General features: G+C 41.3%; 1 pseudogene; it reads left to right on the top strand.

The window, feature by feature from the left end:
* LOC101573299 overlaps positions 1 to 6235 on the top strand; it is a 66829-nt pseudogene extending 60594 nt beyond the window's left edge.
* The last annotated feature ends 3735 nt before the right edge of the window (positions 6236 to 9970 follow it).

Here is a 9970-nt window from a genome sequence, read left to right as displayed (position 1 = left end):
CTCTCTCTCCATTTGTCCCTTTCAAGTTATCTTCTCTTTGTTTGGTCTCGTAAGACTTTAATGGAGCTAAAATCCCCTATCCCCTAATGACAGCACAGTTGTCATCATATCGTAGTTAATTGTTTTCATTTTTGTGCTGGTCTTCTTGTAAATAAACCTATTGTGCTTGCAGTTGTATTACAATAGTGCTTGAAAAGGATAATGAAGGACTGATAATTGGCTCTTGCATTTACTATACTGCACAGTAACTAATTATTATTGTAGCATATACTCCTGTTGATTTAAAAAGTTTGGTAAAATAGTACATCGTGATATACCAGCAGTAGCCTTATACCTTTCATGTTTATTGTATCTCTTGATTTTATCATAAGACTGAATGATTGACCTATACCATCTAGGCTGTGTAAATACACTCTATGTTGTTTGCACAATGATGAAATTGTCTACCTATATAGTTCTCAAAACATATTTCTATTTTTCATAGCTTTTACTTATAATAAGCCCATGTAGCAAAAGATATATTAAGAAGACAAAATAAATTCTTTTTCTAGTATGTGTACATGGCATACAACCACAAAATATGTATAGTAACTCCTTGTTTTATTGGAGCCCAACATCATTTTCTTTGCCCTATTCTTCCTCCTTCTAGATCAAGGATTGAGTCTGTTTGCCACTATACATTCAAGGACCATAAATTATGTGGCCAGCTAATTTTTGTTCCCTGCCTCCCATGTCCTACAATAGCTTACAAGCAGTTAAGTAAAAGGGTTCTATAGATATTGTAACACATCTGCTCTCACTGGAAATTAGAAAGAGAAAGCAGAACTGCTCTGTGTCAGAGCATTCCAGTCTGATATTTATTGCAAGAATTCCATTTACTTGACTCAAAAAAAAAATCATGTTTTTACTGCATAGAGTTTTGACTACTTTTTGCAGGGTCCCTGTTGATGGTAGAAGTGGGATTTATTTGTAGATTTCCATGTGGCAATGGTGTGTTCTTCAGACAAAGAAAGAAGAACCTCCAGCCAAAATCAATGCATTTCCCTTCCTGTGGAAGAGAGAAGACCGTGAAAATGTCCCCATTCTCCAAAACGTATGAGAAACAAATCCATAAAATGCAATACTGCCTTGCTATATGGAGAACACACAATGTACAAACTCTGCAAGAGAAAAGAGAGCGGTGGGATCTTTGTGGAGTATATCACTGTGAGCCCATTAAGGAAAAGATGCACAAGCAGAGCTGGTTTGTACCTAGGAGTCTTCCCTAACAAGGTGACCTCACAATGCTGGGTCATGCAGTAAGGCCACACTGCAGGAAACTTTGAACAGGTTTAAGATGAAGAGAGAAAAGTAAGGCTACTTTTCTATTTCCAAACGCATCTGTGAAGAGTTTCCAGTTCCTACGGCAGACGTGGAATTGTAAGGGAAAAAATGAGATTATCTCACCAAGTGCTGTTGCTGTGATCTGCTGTTCTGTTCTACGTGAAATGATGGTAATTTTAGATGGTTTTGTGGGCTTTAAAAAAATTGTGGTACTAAAGTAAGCTACGTTCTCAGTTAAAAAAAAAAGTCACTCACAATTGTCTGGGAAGGAGTTATCAAGAAATATAGCTAAGAGATTAAGAAATACATCAAAATGTAAGTTATAAACATCTCAATCTCCTAGAACTTAAAGTAAAATTACACAGAGCTTTTTGAAGGTCAGGAACCAGAAACACTATAGCAGAGGTTGACAGACAGAACCTGCTTCTCTCAAGAGAAGGAGGGTTGTGCCAGATGTGGTAGAATAAGCCTATAATTCCAGCCACCCTGGGGACAGAAGCAGGGGGACCAAAACTTGGAGGCTAGCATGTGAAATTAGCATGACCTTGCCTCAAAATGAAGTGTTTAGAGGCCTCGCCGTCACCCATGGACTTGAGAAGTAGCCTCTTTCTAACCTATATGAATTCACTGCTTCCCTCACCCATGCTGCCAGCCTTTTCCTCTCTCCAGATTTTTATATTCTCCCGAGCGAACACTGGGAGAGACTGTGTGAAATGTCAGATGTGTAGAGAAAAGAAGATGTGCTAAATGGAAGTGATGGAAGACACCTAATCCTGGTGCTTTGGGAGGCTGAGGCAGGAGACCTGGAAGCTTGAGCCCAGTGTCTTGGCAACTTGGTGACTTAGGGAAACTCTATCTCAAAAATGTTTGGAATTTCTTAAAAATTATTTTTAAAAGTCAAGAGTGTAGCTCAGTGAGGTCTTAAATTCAGCTCCCAGTATCACACGAAGAAAGTGACCAGAAGAAATAGATTCAGGTCTTAACCATCTGTTTTTAAAAGTATCTGTGCTAATTGCAGAATCAGAGCGAACTCTGTAAACTGTGCCCGTTTCCAGGTCAGCAAAAACAACCTCAGGGGAACACCAGAGATTTCTCAAGTGTCCCCACCCTGCTGCTTGACTCATGGACACGATTTAGCTGATGAACTGGTTCTTCAGATAAGTAGTTTTTCTAGAAAATCCTTTCCTTTTCTCCTCATGTGTCTGATTTTCGGGAGACATCAAATTCTTACTACATGTAAACCTTAAATGCATACAAAATTAAAAGTTAGGCAAATGTTTCCAGAGTTTCTGGTCTGTGTCTGCCAAGAAGAAGAGAGGTCATACAGATTTAACACATCAAAGAGATCTTGGAAGTGTCATTAAAGATAAGAAACCCTGACACTTAGAAGCCACACAGTAAGCCAGGCCTCCCAGCTCAAAGGCTGAAACCTCTGCTCCAGGATTCTGGTAAGCAACACACGTCACTTTCTTCTCTTCCAAGCTTGTATCTTTCCAAGACACAGATTTCCCATATGCTTAAGAGCATTCTCTTAATCTTAGCCTTTTTTGACAAGGATAGGTAAATATTTGTGCTCTGAAATTTTTCAGATTTGATTCTATCTTGCAAACCTAGAAAATAAGAGTAATAGATGATATCTTCCCTATCTGACTTTAAATGTCCTATTTGTTCTTTAGCTCACTGTTCCTTTGCATGGTTCTGTTTCTGCCAGCAAGCAAACTGCACCTGGAATTCACATTTGATGAGTCTAAGGTAAGATGAGTTAAATCAAATGCCCACATAGATCATGCATATAGACTTTCTTCTGCAGGTTTGGATGAAAGGATGAGAGTTTAAAAAAAAAATCCTGTGATTTATCTTCCATGCTTTTTTCAAGGTAAGAGGGTAGAGCTCAAAGGTCCCCCCTTGAGGAGGTCACTTTCCTGGATTTTTGCATTTCCAGAGTCTAGTATTCAAGGGCACTCAGACCACTAAAAAAAGTGGTCTGAGGCAATATATTAAAAAATACACTGGTGAAGCATTAGAAAGTTGCAAACCATCTAAGACTACTAAGTGAAGACAGGGACAAGGTAGTCACAGATGGGAGCAGAGGGTAGAACCCTGGTGGGATTCTGGAGCAGTGGGTACCTGTGTCCCTGTGTGCACAGCTCCCCACAGCCAGCAGGTGTAGTAACAAAGAAGAGGCAGGGTGAACAGGAAACAGTTTGGTTTAACAATACATTAATAGTAAGGAAGAGAAAAGATGTGCAGAAAGGGCCACTAGCAGAGGTCATGAATGAGGCTGTCCCTCATCAGCAGAAGGACACTTAGGCAGGCAGAGGGGCTGGTGTCCTTGCACACAGATTTGAAGATGGAATTCAGTAGGCAGTGAAGCCATTCACATCTTGTCCCTTCTTGACATTGCTGGAGGAAAGGTTGAATGTGTAGCATTGGTGATGGCTGGGTGGGGAGGAGAGGAACATGGTGAAGACCTGCTCACTGCCACAGGTTCCAAGCAGGGATGGGAAGGAGAAAGATATTACAACAGGATCAGGGTGTCTACAGAGAGGAGTGTTTGAAGACAAATCACAGGATGCTGCTACGGAGAAGTGACAGAAAGATGGGGCTGAAAGGGCAGTGTGGTCAAGGGCGCCTCACTGTAGCAGGTGAGATGGAGACTACAATGGAGGGAGTGTTTTCATTATTGTTGTTTGTTTGTGGTTCTGGGGACCCCAACCTAGAGTCTTCCACATACTAGGAAAACTCTCTGCCCCTGAGCCTCACACCCAGTCCTTGGAGGCTGGAGTTGGGGTACAGTGAATCTAGGATTGGCTCCAATGGCAGTGGTTAGAAAAACCAGAAGGATGGTGCTAGGCAGCAGCCAGCAGCCTGAGATAACCTCTGCATAATAGAAGGCACTGAGATCAAGAGACAGGCTGAGGAGGGCACCTATGTAATCTTCAAGGAACTATATGCACTAGCAGCAGGGAGGCATCACTAACATCAAATATGGGCTTCGAAGGGAAGGAGACATTCGTTAAAAAAAAAAAAAAATACATGAGCAAGAGGGAAGGAACTATGACAATAGAAAGCTGAACTGGGTGGAGACTGAAATATTGAGGAAGGAAGGAAGCATACTGTGACCACCACCATAGGAGAAATGGACCTTGTGCAGCCTAGGCTCTGCCTCCAGCCTGCCTCTGCAGAATGGCGTGATCAGGCAAAGCCACTTCTCAGTGGAAAAATCAGGCGTGACCTCAGCAAGGTCTACAGTTCTTGCAAAGGGAAAAGAACCCACAGTGTAGATCCTTAAGAGCAAATCAGTGGTTCTGCCTGTGGCTTCTTCCGGGGTCAACTGTTGGTTTCCTGGGCAACAAAGACTTTCAGCTGAAGGCAGCCAGGTTGTCATGGGTGTATTAATTAATTAATTAATTAATGTCGTACTAGAGACTGAGCCCAGGACCTTTGCTCTGAGCTACATCTCCAACCCTTAGAAAAATAATAGTAAAGTATTTCTGAGACAGGTGCTCACTAAGTTGCCCAGACTGGGTTCAAATTTGCAATCCTGCCTCAGCTCCCAGAGTGCTAGGATTATAGATGCACACCACCAAGCTAGGCCCATTGGCCTTTATTTTATTTAGCACCCATCCACCTATTCAACCCATACGTACTGAGTGTCTTCTCTAAACTGAGCACTGTGTTAAAGATTAGGGAAATTGTAGTAGCCACAATACAATTGTGGATGGGCCTCCTTCCCCCATAGCCCTTCTGGTATCATGGAAGGGACCTGCTTGTTCCAGACTGTTGCTTCCAAAGTGAGCAATTACAGCTACAATTGTAACAAAAGAGAGATGTGCATGCAGCACAGGCTTGGGGGGTGAGGCCTGAGCTTTGGTGGGAGGCATGAGGGGCTGCTCTGCCGCACAACACTTGACCTGAGATCTGACGAGGACTCCATGGTACAGGCCTATAACCCCAGCTCTCTGGGAGTCTGAGACAAGGAGAATCACAAGCTCCAGTCCTGCCTAGACTCAGTGAGATTCTGTCTCAAAATACAAAAATGGTCTGGGGATGTAGCTCTGTGAAGAGGCCTTAGTTTCAATCTGCAATTAACACACACACACACACACACACACACACACATATATATATATATACAGAGGCTAGTTCCTGAGAGCAAAGAGGGCACAGAGAAGCTCAGGGAAGAGCTCCATGCCTTGAAGCCAGTTGAAAGAAAGCCCCACAGACCAGACAGCACTCATGAGGCCAAATAAACAGTGCGCACATGTTCCTCAGAGAATGGGGAGTGATTGAGAGGTTGGGAACAGGGGACTAACAAAATTAGATTTGCTTTGAGAGGATCATTCCAGCTACTCTGTGGAGAATAGACTGAGGGGTAAGAGGCAGAGCAGGTAAGACTAGGTATGGAAGATTAGCTGCTTTCCAGAAGAGATTAAAAGATACCAGACACAAAGGCACAGAGTACAGCACCCGCAGGACCAAGCATGCCACAAATGTTAGCAGTTGAAGTTGAGTGGATTTCAAGAGGAGAAACCCAGTATGGCCAGCTAAGGAGGAATCATTTTGATTAAGGCAGTATTTCTTATTTGTATATTATATCTATTAAACCTATTCTTTCTGTAGCATCTAAAGTCAGTCATAATTTTTTAAAGTAATGAAACTGAAACAAATAAAATTCTAACACAAAATTATGTTTAATCTACCACTTCCATATGCACTTATCTTCTTAAAATTTAAAGTCACTCTGGTCTTGCTCCTAAATAGGTGCCAGCCGCAGGTCCCTGAGCTCTCCGCCTATGTTGCTGGATTCCAGTCTTTGTCACCGCAACCCTTAGTACCTCTCACCAAACCACCTTTAATACTGACGAGTTTCACTTCAATTACTGTCCCTTTCATCTTGAACGCCAGCTAAGCAGAAGCAATGTATAAAATCAAATTGTTTCTTTGAAAGCCACAATTTATTGTGCTCCACTGTCACTTTTATTAATTGTTGAGTGTTAATGGTATCCAGACCTACAGGATTTTGTATAAACATTTAACTTTTGTCTTTCACCAAAGAGAACCCTCTCATATTCTATATATGGTGATAGGCCTGACTTCTGTTGCAGACTAGTTATACATCCTGGATTTATTTACACCAAAAAAGTTAGGAATGTGACCTTTGAATAACATCACTGAGAGAAATATATGGAGCTGAACCAACCACACAGGTACACAGAAGCTTTTAAACTGTGTTCTCATTTGGCGCCCTCAAAAGATTCTACATGTGCTTATCCCTGTCACCTAGGAACTAACTACAGGCTCTTAAAAAGAAGGGTCCTCTTGCTCAGATTTTGAGCCAGGACCACAAAGAAAGTGGAATGGAGACTTATTCTCTAGATAACACGAGGGGGGAGGGCAAAATATCATGCCTTTTGCTTTACCTATTTGTCTTGAACTTCTAAAATAAAAAGTCTGGGGGAGATATCAAAGGATTCCTAACCTCACTGTTAGGTTATTTTAGCAAATACAACAGTTTGGGGGATAAAAACTGCTTTGGGATGATAATTTCTTCCCAGGGTTGGAGAGTCCTTACAATCATTGTCCCCCTCCCAAGAGTATCTTGTACCTTGCAGTTTGAGAATAAATTGAGAACAAGTGTTAGTAGTTACAATGGAGGTCAAAATTCACAGCGGCTACCCCTGATTCTGCAGGTGAGGCTGTGGGATTCTGGCACAGTAACCCACTGATCAATTGCCTGCTTGTATGCCCCTCAGCAGGGGAAACATGCAGCTCTCATTATATATGTAACATTGTCCACTTGGCTCTAATCTCAGATTGGATGGTGATGAGCACAATTCTTAGTGATGCTCCTTTAATTTATCTACACAAACTTCATAAAAGCTATTCCATTAGATGAGCTGCAGTTGCACCCTATGTCTGGTATGTTGCGCATGGCAGGCAGCTTGATTTATATCCTGGCACCCAGTCTGCCATGGGCAAGCATTTCAATGCTATGCCTATTATTTAGATGTATTCGGCATCGCGCCCTTTCTTGCCAATGGATACTAAGCTTTCTCCAAGAGCTCTATGTATGTGTCAAGATATTCCTTTCCTCAGAGAGATGCCAAAACCAGATTTATCCTACTCCCCCAAGGTTAAAGAAATGAGGGAGATGTCCTTTGCTTTTCTCTACTTCTTATTCTCAGAAAATAATTCATCTACATCCACACGGTGACAGCTCCCAGCATGAACAAAGGTGTCCCACGCAATGCTAACAGGCATCCATGTAATTGTTCATGATTGTATCATCGCCTGGTTAGCATATTTGTAGGCGCTGCAGCTTTAACATGAGCCTTAGTCAAAGAAAAGCTAAACAAAATATGTCAATACTCTGTTGTTTTTTAATCATATTTTAGAATATGGCTTGCAAAATACCAATGGAGTCCAGCAGGTGAAGAAATTCAATACAGCGGTTTCCAAAAAAAAGTCATAGATCAGCTTTTGCAATTAGGTTTCCCTGATTTTCTTTGTTGACTCTGAGGTAATAGTACATAAAGCCTATGTTCAATCACATGTGCTGAGTCTTTTCTTCTTTTCTGTTTTTTGGCTTTTCCTTTCCCTCTGTCATGTGTAGAGCGTACCCTTAAGCTAACATTGATGTCAGCACACACTCAGGTGTGGTTGGGGTGCAGGCGGGACAAGCATGGAGCACAGGAAAGCAGATATATGGAATCTATCCCAGTGCAAATAGGAGTTCTGGAGGGTTGACTGGCTGCTGCTGTCTTATTTACATGTATCTTAAGAAAATTGTTTTGAAATTTATAATGTTTCTACTATGTACAAGCACCTCATTACATTATTTTTAAGGTAAATTGTTCAATTCATTGTGCAATATTTTTAGGCAAAACACATTCTATTTGCATTTTATAGACAGAGAAGGAAGAGATACCTTACACAAATCCAGCTGAATCAAATTGGTATTTGTCCATTTATTTCTCTTTACTGAGCAATAAACACATAGAAATTGAAGCACAAATACTATTTACAACAACAAAAACAGGACACATTTAGGTATAAATTTATCAAAAAATTTAGGTACAAAATGTGTAAATTGAAATCTAGAAAATATTGCTGAAGGAGATTCAAGGAGACTTAATTATGTGGATATGTAGACTGAGAGATTTGGGCCTGTTAAGACATCAGTTCTTCCCATCTTTATCAATAAAATAATTCTAATAAAAATTAAAGTAGCTTATTTATAAAACTCAAGCTACAGACACAGGGCCCAGGTTTGATCCCCGGCCCCACCACTGGGGCATGCTGAGATGGTGATTGAGACTAGGAGTGGTGGTATATGCCTGTAATCCCAGCACTTGGAAGGCTGAAAGCAGGAGAATCACTACAAGTCCGATCTACATAGTGAGACCCTGTACACCCTGTACTAAATATATTCTTTAAAAAAGGAAGAAAAAACTCAAGTTAATTGTAACATTCATATTGATTTGGAATAACAAAAATGATTAATAATAATGAATATGAAGTTAAATAACTATGTGATTTCAGGACATATTATGAAACCAGGAAAAAGATGAAATTCTAGAATTCTAAAATCCAGGTAGATAACTCAGTAGAGTAAGTGCTGGCCTGGAAAGCACAAGGGCCTGAGTTCAATCCTCGATTCTGAAAAAAAGAATTGTAAAATGTTATGGTCTTTAATGTTTATGTTCCCTCCTATCCCACAAATCTCTTTTTTCATATCCAATCACAACCAGATTGAATTTTCAAGGAAGACCTATGGGAAGTGATTAGCTTATAAGGAAGGAGCCCTCATGATTGGAATTTGTACCCTTATTAGAGAGCTCCCAGAGAGATTTTTGTTCAATCCACCATGTGAAGACACAGCAAGAAAGTAGGAACCAGAAAATGGGTGTTTTCTGGACATCACATCTCAAGAGACCTTGATCTTAGCCATCACTTCCTCCATATCTGTGGGAAACACATATCTGTGGTATATGAGCTACTCAAGGTACTGTGTTCTGCTATAATAACTGTAACAGATTAAGGCATAGTTCCATGGATTAAAATAAGGAGTCTAGAAATAAATGCACATAGATATCTCTAACTGATGTTCAGCTAAGGCACCAAGATAATTCATTGGAGAAATAATATATTATTTTTCAACAAATGATATAGAAACAAGATTTTCCTATTTTTAAGAATCTCAATGCTTATGTCATAAACAAAATTTAATCCTATGGAGATCATAAAGCTAAATAAAGACCCAGTCCTAGCCCAGACCCGGTGAGTGTGCGGAGCACTTCCGGCTACCCTGAGCTGGTGGGACCTACTGGTTCCAGCCCAGGTGCAGTGTGGGTGAGACCCTCTTCCACCCCCTTGGAACACCTCCCACCACTGCACAGCACCGCCCCTACCCCACCTGCCCAGTAGGAATTTCTGCTGCATTTCAGGAACCCCCAGACCCATTCCTAGCCCAGGCCCAGGGAATGTGTGAGAAAGCTTCTGGCTACTTTGTGCTGGTGTGACCTACTACTGGTCTCAGTGCAGGGGCAGCATGGGTGACACCCTCTTTCTTGCTCTTGGGATGCCCCCCATCACCTCGTAGTACCCCCACACACACCCCGACCACAGAGTAGGAATTTCTGTC

Source organism: Octodon degus, unplaced genomic scaffold (assembly GCF_000260255.1).
Source record: "Octodon degus isolate 3935 unplaced genomic scaffold, OctDeg1.0 scaffold00031, whole genome shotgun sequence".
NCBI lineage: Eukaryota > Metazoa > Chordata > Mammalia > Rodentia > Octodontidae > Octodon > Octodon degus.
The sequence above is the reverse complement of the archived record's forward strand: the minus strand, read 5'-3'. Positions and strand labels throughout refer to the sequence as shown.